Genomic DNA, 13,488 nt, shown 5'->3' with positions numbered 1-13,488 from the left:
AAGGAAAATAGGAACTTCTGGGTCATTCTGGCAGCAACTTACTTTGTCTTTCAAAAGCGAGTGGTTGCATGTAATTGGTATGAGAGAAAATATTGCTTCTAATAACAAATCCTTTCAAATCGAAATAAATAACAATACTAGTAGCGTGATTCTATAAAGGACAATGTTCTTAGCTATTTTCTGGTATAATGATTTTGACATAAACTAAGGTGAAGCCTCACTTTTAGTTATTCTCAAAATAAGTCTAGGTACCATTCTCCAAAGAAATGGGGAAATTTTAAGGAGATTATTTCATATTGGATTATAATGAATATTTACATTATGTATAGCAATAGAAGTATTTCGGGGGAATTGATTTCAGAACCAATTTATTTATTAATGACTTTTTTCAACTATAAACATTATCAGATTCTCATCTGCCTAAAAAGATTTCTATCGTTAAAAATAGAACAGAATATTAATTTGTTGTTTTTAATAGCACAAATTGGGAAATAATCATTGCATTTGATTAAATTACTTCTTCATTAACCAATGTACATGTTATTTCTGTCAGGGGTCTGGGACTGTGACAAATTTTGATAATAGAGTGATAACAAAAAACAGCATGGTCCTACTCTTACAGACCTTAAAGGTAACGAGGTACCCTTGGAAATGCCAGCCTTTCCAAAATAGTCCCCCTCATTCATATAGGAAATGACAGTGAATGAAGGGCTTGATGCTATGCAGATCCAAGTCCACCACCAAGGCAACTATCAAGGTGTTCTTAAAAAGGAATACTCGAGAGTTCTATATTAACGACATGAAAAATGACTTGTTTCCTCCATAATGTCTACCTTTGATTAGCCTAAAACATTTTTGGTATGGTTAAGAGTATGCATCTTTGTCAATCGAAGACATTCCTCTCTGATAATATCAATAGAGAGTTACCATATGGATGAGTTTTATGGGAAGGCAGTTTACTCCTACTGGGAACTGGGCTCTAAGATCTGTCTATGACATCTGTTTCAGAGCTCACCCAAACTAGCCGGGTGAGGTGGTGGGCGCCTGTAGTCCCAGCTACTTGGGAGGCTGAGGCAGGAGAATGGCGTGAACCCGTGAGGCAGAGCTCGCAGTGAGCTGAGATCTGGCCACTGCACTCCAGCCTGGGCGACAGAGCAAGACTCCGTCTCAAAAAAAAAAAAAAAAAAAAAAAAAAAATTCCCTCTCCAGTTCATCATTAGTTTGCCCCTGTCCATGATCCTTTTTTTTTTTTTTTAAATCTTTTTTTCTCCCTTCCTCAGATCCTCGGTTCCATCATGGATTCTCAGTGGCCCAGACAGGTGGCACTAACATGAAGTCATCAGAGGACCATGATCCTTTAAGCTCTTAATGATCAAGCCACAGCCTGAACAAAGGAGAAATATTCTTTATATGCCCTAATTGTATCCCCATTTTTCTTATTTTCTTAGTATATGGAAGAATTTGACTTACGATTTCAGAGGATAAGCAGTGTTCCTCTGATAAGCAGTGTTCCTCTGTTTGTTACCAGTAGTTCGTATGCTTGATTCCCCACCAAACTCTAAGTTCTTGGGGCAAAAACTGTGGCTTTCAGTCTTCTGGGTGTTTTCAGTCAAGTGCAAGTGAAAGGCACAGTTGGCACTCAGGGCATCTGTTGAGTGAATAAGAGAATGAATGGTAAAAATAAATAAATAAATGAATGTAAAGTAAGATGTGAAATAATTTTAATTTTATTCTCAAGAAAGCTGATTCTCATTGAAGTATCACTGTACATTTGATCCCTTTATTCTTTATTTTGACCCCAATTTAGCAATCTACAAGCTGGATAAACTTGAGCATGTTATTTAACTTCACTAATTTTTTTTGTTTCCTCATCCTTAAAATGGGAATAAAAATCCTTACTTCTCAGGGTAATGCAACTCAATGAATGAGAAGTCCTCATAAAAAAGCATGCATGGGAGCTCAGTATATGTCAATAAGCTTATTATTGTACTTGTTGCTTCCTGACACTGCATGATTGAAACTACATCACAATGACATTCTTTTGTTTAAAGGTGTGCTTTCCAGAAAAATAGCTGTGACCATTCATTGATTTAGCTCCTATGCTTATTATTGTGTATGCTTGATTTTGCTGGAGATCAGATCTCATTATACATTATGTTATTGTAATAGATTATAGGTCTTAAAGCCAGTGTTATACAGTGACGAAATGCAAGGGCAAGCAGGGTTCTTACCTAAACATTACTTGAAGGTTTCTGAGTTCCTTTGTAAATTTCCACATGCTTAAAACTATTTGAACTCATTTTTTAATTTCAGGGACTTAATGTTACTTATAGAGTATCAGCGTTCAGATTCAAAATCAGCCTCAGCTGGGACAAACCTGAACATTCTAATCAGGTTACTGTCATTCTGCTACTTGACTGGAGATTACACAGAGAATCCATGTAATTTTAATTTTGTGAGCACCTGACCTGAAACTCACTAAAGGAATACTCTGTACTCACATTCACTATAGATAGGCATTCTTTCCACTAAATTTATGGACTTGTAAATTGTGTCATAAAACAAGTGGAAGAGTGGGAGAGTGGAGTGTAATTAGATAGGCGGTCTCAGGCTCAAGATAATATAGGGACCCAGATTATCTGGCTGTGGCAATGGTTCTGTCTTCAGAATATGTTACAGTTGAAGTATCTGTTAGTTTAGGTGTCCTGAGGTGTTTGTTTTCTTTGTTCTTGTGATCTGTATTAACTAAAAATTTATAAAATTTCCAGAACAAGTAAAACCACAAATTACGTTGCACCATTTTCTAGCCGGTTTGGAGTTTTTTGGTAGTTTTATCATATCACCAAAAATTCTACCCATTTTTCCCAGATTTGCCCTGGGAAGCTGAGCTTCCTGTTGCAATTAGGGGAGCAATTTCATAATTGCCTCAAAATTCAAAATTTGACGTAGCTTTATTATCAAGCCAGACCTATTTAGAGCCCTGGAAGGTTATTATTTCTTTTAAATGGTCATAGCCCAGATCAGGGCTGTGAAACAAAGAAAGTAGGTAGGTCTCTTATCTAGCATCCCTTTGGGGATAAATAGGGGACTTAGAAGCACTATTATTTTTTTATCACAAAAGCTATGTTTCTCACATATTTGAGCAATGTATCTCAAGGAATATACAGTCAGCTCTACCTATCCATGGGGTTTCTATCCATAAATTCAACCAACTGTAGATTCAAAAAAGTTGAAAAAAAGAAGGATAAAAAAATACAATAAAAATACTCAAATAAAAATCAGTATAACAACAATTTACATAGCGATACATTACATACATTGTATTAGGTATTATAAGTAATTTAGAGATGATTTAATATACATGGGGAGATGTGCAGAGGTTATATGCAAATACTATCAGAATTGAGCATCTGCTAATTTTGGTATCTGTGGATGTTGTGGAACGAATTCCTCACAGATACCAAAGGATTACTCTATATTTTATGTCTGCATTCCTCCTAGCTCTTCAATGTTCTTCTTTTAATTTTATCTCCAGCCTTCCTAATTTTTATGTTTTTATGGGTTACATATAAAGTCAATTGCAATTTCCAGAATTTTTTTCTAAAGAAAAGTTTTGTGAGAAAGAGTGGCATAACCCCCAATTCAGCTTAGTTTTATGTGACTGCATCACTGACTATATTCATAATCCTTCTTCTGTGTGGGAGATATTGTAATTTTATACACTGTAGGGCTATTGCAGAATACACATTCTACACTTATTTCAAATAAGTCAGGCATGAGATACATTCTTCTAAGGTAAGATTGATAAGCATCTAATAATTTCACTTATAGGTACAAAATAAAACACAACATTTTTTGGTACATTAAGTTTGGAATTATCAGAAAAGGCTTTAAGGAGCTTAATTTTATAACACTTCTGATCCTCCCCCCACCCCCCACACACATACCTATCTCCAAGTAAATAGCACAAAAATTGTATTTTCTGTCTAAAGAAGAAAGTTGCCTACATGTAGAGATGGTATCCCATATGAAAGTCATAACATTACTTGTAGTCATGACTCATTGTCCCCACTTCCTTGTTTAATATGTCGTGCTACTTTATAAGATGGAATGGAATAATCCCTTGATTTCATATGGTACCTCACCTACAGTTTACAAAGTGTCTTTACATTCATTTCTTCATATTATTCACATGATAACCTTATGCGGTGGAGACAAAAGGGATTGTTATCACCTTTGTTAGATCAGGAAATTAAGGTTTTGGAAATTCAAAATGATACCCACCATCCTAGAACTCTGCAGGTGGCAGAGTTAGGGTTTGTTCTCAGATCATCTGAGTCTGTAACTGGTTCCACTTTCTATCATGCTAAGCCATGCCAAGGTACCTGATGTTGGTGGAAGTTAACTTACTTCCTACAGTGTGTGAACAAAGCTATGACAGAAACCTGAGTTAATAAGTTGAATTATGTGGTGTCAAAGTTTTCTTTCAACCTACAGCATGCTGTGTTTCTGGAGCACTTTGGAATGTTTAGTCTGTGCTGTGAGGAATACAAAGATCTCAGCAAAATCCATCTTTCTTCTCCCTTACAAATACTAGAGGTATTTTTCACAGGGGCTCTGGTTCCCAAGCAGCTAGGAGAAGAAGGAGACATATACATATGCTGTGGAAGAATGTAAAGATGAAAACTAAATTTGTGAACCCATATAGCTCATTAGCATTATAAATTAGTCAATTAAGGAAGGATGGGAAATTTCCCCAAGATGTCTTAGAAAATCTAATATCTACCTAAGAATTTTGAAAGAAAATTGATGAACCAAATAAAATAAGTTCTTAATATAGCTCTAGGATTGTTGCATTCTCTAAATCCTTGAATTCAATCTTATTCAACTTAATTCCTCACCCAACTAGTGATGGGTGGTGAAGGAATGGAGAGGGATAGAGGAAGATGCAAGCTGTCTCAGTCTCCAGTTCTGGGTGTAAGCAAATGACTTGATAAAACATAATCGCAAAAAGAAAATTAGACTTTCTGGAGTCTCGTCCTTCTATCTTTCAATTAATTTGTTGGCAGGGCAAAGTATTATGTTGCCAAAGTCTTTGTACATTGGTCAATAAGGTCTCTCTCTCTCTCACTCTCTCTCTTTCTTTGTTTCTCTCTTTTCTCTCTCTCTCTTATTCTTCAAAGAAAATGTACATGGTAGCAGGGCACTGTTCCCAAAATTCATATTCAATTGGTAGATGTATAACTATTTAAGATTCTTGATCTGTTGGCTTGTTTTTATGTTCATTCTTGCTCTATCTTTCTTCTCCATCCTAATGATATGCCTTTAAAAATACCCATCAAGGGTCTCTGAAAGAAATTTGACATGGTTCCGAATCCCACCACTTTTCTTTTCCTAGGGAAGTTTCACATGGCTGATGCTTTATTGTTTCACATTACTTGCTAGTTATTTGACTTTGATGGAGCTGGGTTATGGATTCAAGGGAAGGAAAGAGTAAAAGAACAAAAGGAGTCTAATTCATGCTTGAGATTCTGTCTTCCCAGTGGGACTATGTTTTTGTTTGTTCTTCACAGGAATGATGAATACTGATCAGACTAAATTTAAGACCCACAGGGAAGTTGTATGTACTATGAAATTCTCTGGGTCCTGAACAGGGTAACACACTTTATGATTTCAAAACGTACTGATGAATCTCAGCAAAGACCAGGGGAATTTTTTTAAAAGCAAAGTAAATAGAAAGCCCCAGGGACTGGAGTTCCCTCTCATTTCTCACTTTCTGTTTTCTCTTAACTCTTTATAGCCCCCTACTCGTCCAACATTTCTCTAGGGAGATACACAATCCCCAAGGTGATAGCAAAAACAAAAATGACACTCAGTGAGCTTTCAGAGTAAATAAAAGCTGTACTTGTGTACAAAATTTGTTTTATTGGCCCAATTTAACAATCTTCTTTCACATAGCCCCGTGAATAGCAGGAATCAGGACATGGCTCCTGGAATCCAAGACTGTCTTGTGGAATCCTGACAAGGAAAGCAATTTGAATTTTCAATGCTATCTGGTTTCACCACAGGCATATAGATATGGCAATATCATAAAATTGTAAACTAGTTGATGTAAAGCTACACAGATGTAAATACTACTTATGGTGAACTGTGGATTACAAGGAATTATGTTATGTTTGTTTTTTGTTTAAAAAACTGGAATGTTGAATAATAAATTGTAACACATGCCTGTATATATTGCTATTATTTTTATAGCCACTTTCAGAGGACAAATTGATAAACATTAATCTTAATTAATTTGAATGGGCCACAAGAGATTAAAAAGCTAAAGCATGACTTCTTCACTCTAGTTTTATTTTTTTCTTCCTTGGCAGCAAGGAACTCAGTATAGTGTAGTGTAGTGTAGTGTAGTGTAGTGTAGTGTAGTGTAGTGTAGTGTAGTGTAGTGTAGTGTAGCGTAGCGTAGAGTAGAGTATGAGCTTATACCAGAGTCAGCAAAGTTTTTCAGTAAAGGGTCAAATAGTAAACCTTATAGACTTTGCAGGTCATATGGTCTCTATCTGAACTACTCAACTCTGCCATTGTAGTGCAGAAGATACCATAGACAATACATAAATAAATGAATGTAACTGTGTTATAATACAACTTTATTTATTAAAAAAAATAGATAACTACACACCCGTGGGCCATAATTTGTCAACCCTATCTACCTGTGGTCTATAGGGCATAGCATAGAGGAAAATGTCTCATCAGTTTTTGGTACTAATACAAAAGGAAAGTCTCCATAGTGTTGTAGTTTATATAATCTGAAGTAGAACCATTTAGTTAATTCTTCATCTGTAACATTACTAGCTAGAAGGACTAGTAGCCTGAATATCTTCCCATTTATCAGTAAGTAAAGTAATACTATATTGAACATGTAAAGAGTAAGGCATTGTGCTTGCTCATATGAGGAAACAAATGTATATGAGATAAATTCTAGATCACCCCAAAATGTGCAGACTGGTTAGAATTTTAGGGGACTAATCCCTAACTGCAAGACAAGATAGAGTATGAAAAATGTCACCTGTAAAAGTATTGATGATGAATTATATAAAAATCCAGAAAAAGTAGAAGTGATTGCTAAGGCAGAAAGGAAATTAAAGTATTCCTAGGTGCTGGTTAGTGTGCTAGGTAGTTTTGTTTTATACATTTCTCATTTAATCTTCAAAATTAGTCTGAGACAATGGTCTTGATATTTTCATTTTTTTTTTCCTTTTAGGAAATTGAGACTCAGAATGGATAGATTGATCCAAAAATATTCTTTATCCTTTTAAATCTTTTTATTTAGAGTTATAGTAGCTAATATTGAAGGAGTGTTGGTACACCTCTGCTCAGAACAACTTGGAGAAGTAAATGAGAAATTCCTCTCTCTGTCAAGAAGAAGGAGATGGAGAGGGAGATTCAGCGAGTTACCTCAGGTCTCATAGTAACTTAAAAAAGCCAGATTTGAGTTTGCTTTTAAGCCATGTCTGAACACCCCACAATGGAAAGGATCAAGATTCAAACCATATTACACTTATGTAAAAAAGTAGATGGATGGGGAATGGGATATGAATTTAAGCAGAATTGAAAGAATGACATTGGATGACTTTGAATGAAAACCACAAATATACCTGTAAGTGTAGGAAGAGATTATAGGCTGATGAAAATTATCACAAGATGATACTTTTAGAAACCCGCTCCAAGGCTACACTAAGGCAGAATGAGTCCTTGGGATGCCATGGGAATAATTATAACAATTATTTGCTAATCTTTAGATCTTAAAGCAATTATAAATATCATTAGCTCATTAGGTGATAAGTCATTTCAACTCCTGGCCCCCAGTTTTCTCATCTGGGAAAATAAAAAGTTGTACAATACTGATTCTTAAGGTTACTTTCAGCTTGGAAAAACCAAATGTATCTGTGATTCTCTAACATCCTGTGATCTAAATTTCTGAGTTGCATACACCTGCCCATCTGAGTTTGGAATTGAGCCTTAAGCCAGAAAACACGTGACCTACCATGTACTAATGACTGCTAATCTATCTCTTAGAGTAAACCACTGCCCCCTCATTTTTAAAAACAGTAAATTAGGGACACAATAATTTGGAGTCACCTAGAATTCATCTCATATGCATTTGTTTCCTCATAGGAAGAAGCATGTAATTTTTAGCATTACATGGCTTTGACATTTTTATAAATACTCTAAAGTCAGAGTTATCCGAGTGTTGGCTCTTATTATAAGGTTTTGAGAAGAGAAAGTTCGGGTATGTTCCTTCCTTCTGAGTACTGCTGAGTAAATCTAAGGCCCAAGAGCTATCACTCTGGACCAGGTAATCAAGGATTAGTGGTTTCTCATCTTTCCCGTTTAGAAGACGGGATTAAGGAAATGTTGAATTGGCCCCCATTCCTTTTTGTTGTTGCCGTTGTTACTGATATTATGTATGACAGGAAAACCCTGCCTCCACAGACCAGACACGTTGCTGGGCATCTCTGTACTTAGCAAAGGGAGTCTGATCAATTAGTCCATTTAACAGGAGCTCCCCAGCCAGCCTCCCTCTGGAAAATAGCTGAGAAATTCTTATATTCCTCTCAATATGTTAATCAGACAACTGGTATCACAGTTCTCTAACTGTGTAATACCAGTCCCCCTTGGCAGATATATTTTATTTGGATAATGATGTGAAATTTAAGATCTACGTTTCAATTGTGCAGAGCCATAGGCAGTTGTCAATTTTAGTGACAGACATAGACCTCGAGCTAAATTCCTGTGCACAAGCAAAAATTCCAACAAGCGTAGCACAATTCTGGTCCCTTAATAGAAATACATTTTCTCCCATTGAGGGGCAGTATTTTTAAACTGTTCATCACATCTCTTGGTACCAGCAAATCATTAATGCTCTCGAATATTTCCTTTAACATGGGCATTGGTGACTTGAGCCATCAACCAGGCTGACAGGAAATCAGATGGTTATAACCTGATATCCTGCTTCTTCTCGAGGAGAACAGTGCTGAAAACACAGCATCTTTTATCCCTCTGCAGTTTCTCCAGCAATATTGTTAGTTAATAGGTCCAAACTCCAAGGCAAAAAGAAGAGTCTCAACTGCTGAATTTCTAAGACCGTAGGATCCACATAATGGGGAGAATTCCCACTGCTGATCTTGCTGTTGGCAATTACATTAAAGAAACAGCCAGCAAGTGAACCGTGTGGCCCGGGGCATCGGTAATGTGATGTGCGGCCTCTCACCTTGAGGTCACTGGTTCAAATCCAACCGTGGCTAATGGGGGCTGAACAGTGTCTGGTATTCTAGGTAAAATTATTTGTTAGATTTGTGAAAACACACATCAGATCCCGAGGCAAATGTACCAAATTAAACATCACAATTAATCTTAACCCATTGGTATGATGATTTAGCACTTAGTGAGTTTTAACCAGCCAAGTTGAAAAGAAGGATTTTTTTTTTTTTTTTAAGTCTGCAAAATGTGTGCTCCTAATACTAAACTGGCTGCTTTGTACTGTGGCCTAAAGGTAAATAAACTGGGGTTTTGTCTCAGCAGAGAGCAAGGGAATTCCAGAGAAAAGGCTCCACTTCCCTGAAATGCAAATCAGGAATATCAGCAAAAGGAGCTGGCTGATTTTTCCTGCTACAGTGGTGGACAGGGAGAAACATTTTCTTGGCATTGACTTGTTTACATGCTTCCAGGCACTAAAAGATGGTGTAATAATCAGTGGTACAAATAGAAAGACAAAGGATCTGGGGGTGGAGAATAATACCCATCACACCTCATCTCTGGACCTTATTTCCTCATCAGTAATATAAAGGGTTTAGGGCAAAACAATCTCTAAGACTCCATGAGTCTGTAATTCTCAGACTAAGAGCTCTGATTTCTAGTATCCAAATAGCTTTTCACTCCCCTGATTGGACAAGCATTACCACTCTCCATAGCACCAGCATGTTTGAGTTCTCTGACATGAGACACATACACAGGCTTGAAGATAATCAGGACCAGAACAGAAGTGTTGACTCTGCTACTCCCAGCTGTGTGTCTTTCTGCAGGGGACTTCCCCTTCCTGAACTCCAGGTTCCTCATCCATAATAGGAGGAAATAATATCTACCCCAAAGTTAGTATAGATTAAAGAAGAAAAATAAAGAACCTAGTACAGTGCCTGGAACATAGTACACATGCAATAAATGGTAAGCATCTCTTAAGCAATTACCTCTTTCACCTCTATCCCCAAAGAACCATAATAAGATTAGTTATTGCTTATTCAATCACTCAAGAGATTCTGAAATGTGAACTTATCTTTAAAGATTCATTTAATCAGGGTGAGCTGTTTATCGTCACAACCATACTTCTTCTGAATAAAATGAGGATGTACATCCTCTTTAATTTGAAGGTCTGCAGACTGACATTGCAAAAAAAAAAAAAATACTTTGAATATGCAAACATGCTTGGGCAGACCTTTAGTTAAAACAAAGAAAGAGATTTAATGCATTTCCAAAACTTGATTTTTTTTTTCTTTTTCAATGAGAAATTACTGGGGAAGGTAGGGGAAACTTTGGGTGATTAGAGATGGCTTTACAATTCATGTTCAGTTCATTTCTGGACTCAATTTATCTAACTCTATCTCCTCTTCTCGCCTTTTCTGCCACTATATTAACCTAAACTGCTAACTGCAATGGCTCACCAATTGACAATTCATGGATTAAAGAAAAAATCCCATGAAAGATAAATGAAACTTTCTAGTGACTAGTTAAATTATTTTCATACCCATATTTCTAGAGCATAGTTTCTTAATCTTGGCACTGTTGACATTTTGGGATGAATAATATTTGTTGGGGGGTGCTGTTCTGTACATTTCAGGATGTTTAGCACCATCTCTGGTTTCTACACACCAAATGCTAATATCATACCCCCAGTTGTGACAACGAAAATGTCACTGGACTTTGTCAAATGTCCCCTGGGGTGGCAGAATTGCCCCAGTTAAGAACTAATGATCTAGAGGCTCCAATCCCCTCCCCAAGCCATCTGGGAAAATAACAGCCATGGAAAATACATAATTGGTATTTTCCCAGACAATAAAGAAGCATCAGTTTGTGTTCTTTACTCCACTTTCAAGTTACCTGCAGCCCTTGCTTACCTCCCTGGTCTCTTCAAATCCTGTATAGGGCTATAGGTATATCTATTGGCCGTTAGGTAGTATCTTGGGATTTGGAAATAGGAACTGGAGGATTGGTGTTTGTTTTTATTTGATAGTTTTTGAGGATCTGTGTCTACTGATCTTTGATGTCTTCCAGATGGAATACACAATGACATACAATCCAGTTGCTGATTTTTAAAAAAAAGGATCATACAGCAGTTCCCCCCTCCCGCAAGAAAAAAATTCCAGAAAGAAAATGGGTGTAGCACAAATCCAGCCACAAAGGAGAACCACTGCAATGGGAAGTAGTAACTTCAGAGATGTAGCATAACAGAGCTATAGCCGTTGAGGAGGAAATCAGAAAAATGAAGGATGTCTGCTTGACAACCAAGGCTGTGTACCTTTCAACACTCTGGGACAATAAATAGATTCAGTGGTCTCCTAAGATTGACTGGCACTTATACTATATTATGAGTGAGTGTGTCAAGATAATAACAGAAAAGTACTATGAATATGCAAAGAAAATTATTGCACAACAGTCTCCATAACTCGGGGGGTGGGGGTGGGGGTGGAAAAGACAAGTGGCATAGCCACACGCTGTGCGCAACAGTGTGAAACTGGTTTTACTGGCCTCAAAAGCCGCCCGGCACTTGGCACTCCTCAAATGCCAGCACTGTCCTGAACTATATGTAAGGATATAAATGTAACTCTTGTCTTGTAAAGAGCCTTGATTACCAGGTAACTTTGTGGGATATTTTGGCAGTTTGCCCAAGCCCCCAGAGGTGTGTGCTGTTACATGTCAGCTACGAAAATATGCTACTGACATTTTTTTTTTTTTTTTGCTTGAGTGCTATGCACTGAAATAGTACATTTATAGTTGTCCTTACCATCTCACATTTTTCTTAAGAACTGAACTCAGAAGAGACTAAGGAATAATATATTTGGGAATGTATGCCTTTAGACTCCCCCACTTTGCCTGTGCTAACAGTCTGGGAAAAAGCAAGCGAAATTAGAATGAAGATGAGAAAGATGGGCTAGATTCAAATATTTTCTACCCATTTGTTGAAAGGTCATTCTAAGCTTCCATCCCTCCTCCTCACTTGCCAGTAACTTAATTCTTGCAAGGAAATAAGAATGTTCATTATTTTAGCATTAAGTAAAGAGCAACCTGCTGGTTCCCAGGGTAAGTTTCTCCTTGTGTAAGCATTTCTCAGATTTATAGTTAACCGGTCAGCTGTTCCTCTCCAATGCCTTTTCCTTGCTCCCTATAAAGTATCTAGAAATACCCATTTTCCCAACTTCTCCCATACTTCAAACACCACCAGTGTTAGTATGCCCACTTTGTGGCTCACTAATAAGGAAGAGCACAAGCTCCTTTTTTTTTTTGAAGCAAAGACAGCCATGTTGAGCCTACAAAAGCATCCCCAAAGGATAGTTGGAGCTCTGGCTTTGCAGAGAGGAGAAGAACCTTGGTACTTTAAGCCATGTACAGGTTATAGTCATAGCTGGACTCATCTCCTTCAAAAATTAAAGAGCAGCAAATATATATTGTAAACACCTCAAAAATTCACGAACTACATTTCACCTCTAACAATAGTTTTGACAACAACTACAAGACAAAGTTGTGCTTTGGAATTTAAACAGGCAAGATGTTTAATCCAAAACTTTCTTTCAATAGATATCTTGTTTATTTATTAAGTAAGATACCTAATAATGGTAATATAATGGTTATTTGTTTAAATAGCAGCTCAGTGTCTAGTACATTATTTTGGCAAATCATAGATGTGAAATAGAGGCAAGCTGGATGAAGGTTTGTCCACTATTGCCTGTTCACTTTGTTAAAGTTTGTGATAATTGCATTCTGCATTTAAGGAGCCTTCACTACCATTGTCACAATAAATGCTTGAGGTTGCTGTGGCCTTGGGCACTTTTTTGTCACATGAGCAAAGGAAGGCACTGAAGAGAGTTCATAGTGTGTGGAATGATCACAGAACACAGCCCGCATTCACATCTTAGTTATAACTTTTGCTTGCTTTGTGACATTTTCCAATTGACATTTTTTTAATATTGAAGATAGATAAAATTACATGAACAGTCCAAGTGCAAGTATTAAAGAAATAAATACATAGTCAATTTTGTGACAGGTCACATGCTTAAAATATCTTGGGAACTGGAGCAAGACTAGTATGTGGAATGAATGGGAAGATTGCTCTTCCCAGCGATCTCTTTTTGGAAGCATTATCAATCTGAAATATTTCTTTCTTTGGTAGTAAGGGCGGATGCTACATTTCTTTGACAATAGCTCTTCTCCAAGGGAAAA

The 13,488-nt window shown here is 36.9% G+C and overlaps 1 non-coding gene across 1 annotated transcript; it reads right to left on the bottom strand.

The window, feature by feature from the left end:
- Positions 1 to 1,272: 1,272 nt before the first annotated feature.
- Positions 1,273 to 1,348, bottom strand: LOC112623991. Its single transcript, XR_003119322.1, has one exon. It is a non-coding gene; the product is annotated as a small nucleolar RNA SNORD66 (small nucleolar RNA).
- Positions 1,349 to 13,488: the final 12,140 nt, after the last annotated feature.

The sequence above is a fragment of the Theropithecus gelada genome, chromosome 4 (genome assembly GCF_003255815.1).
Source record: "Theropithecus gelada isolate Dixy chromosome 4, Tgel_1.0, whole genome shotgun sequence".
Lineage (NCBI taxonomy): Eukaryota > Metazoa > Chordata > Mammalia > Primates > Cercopithecidae > Theropithecus > Theropithecus gelada.
This window is presented reverse-complemented; position numbering and strand designations above follow the sequence as displayed.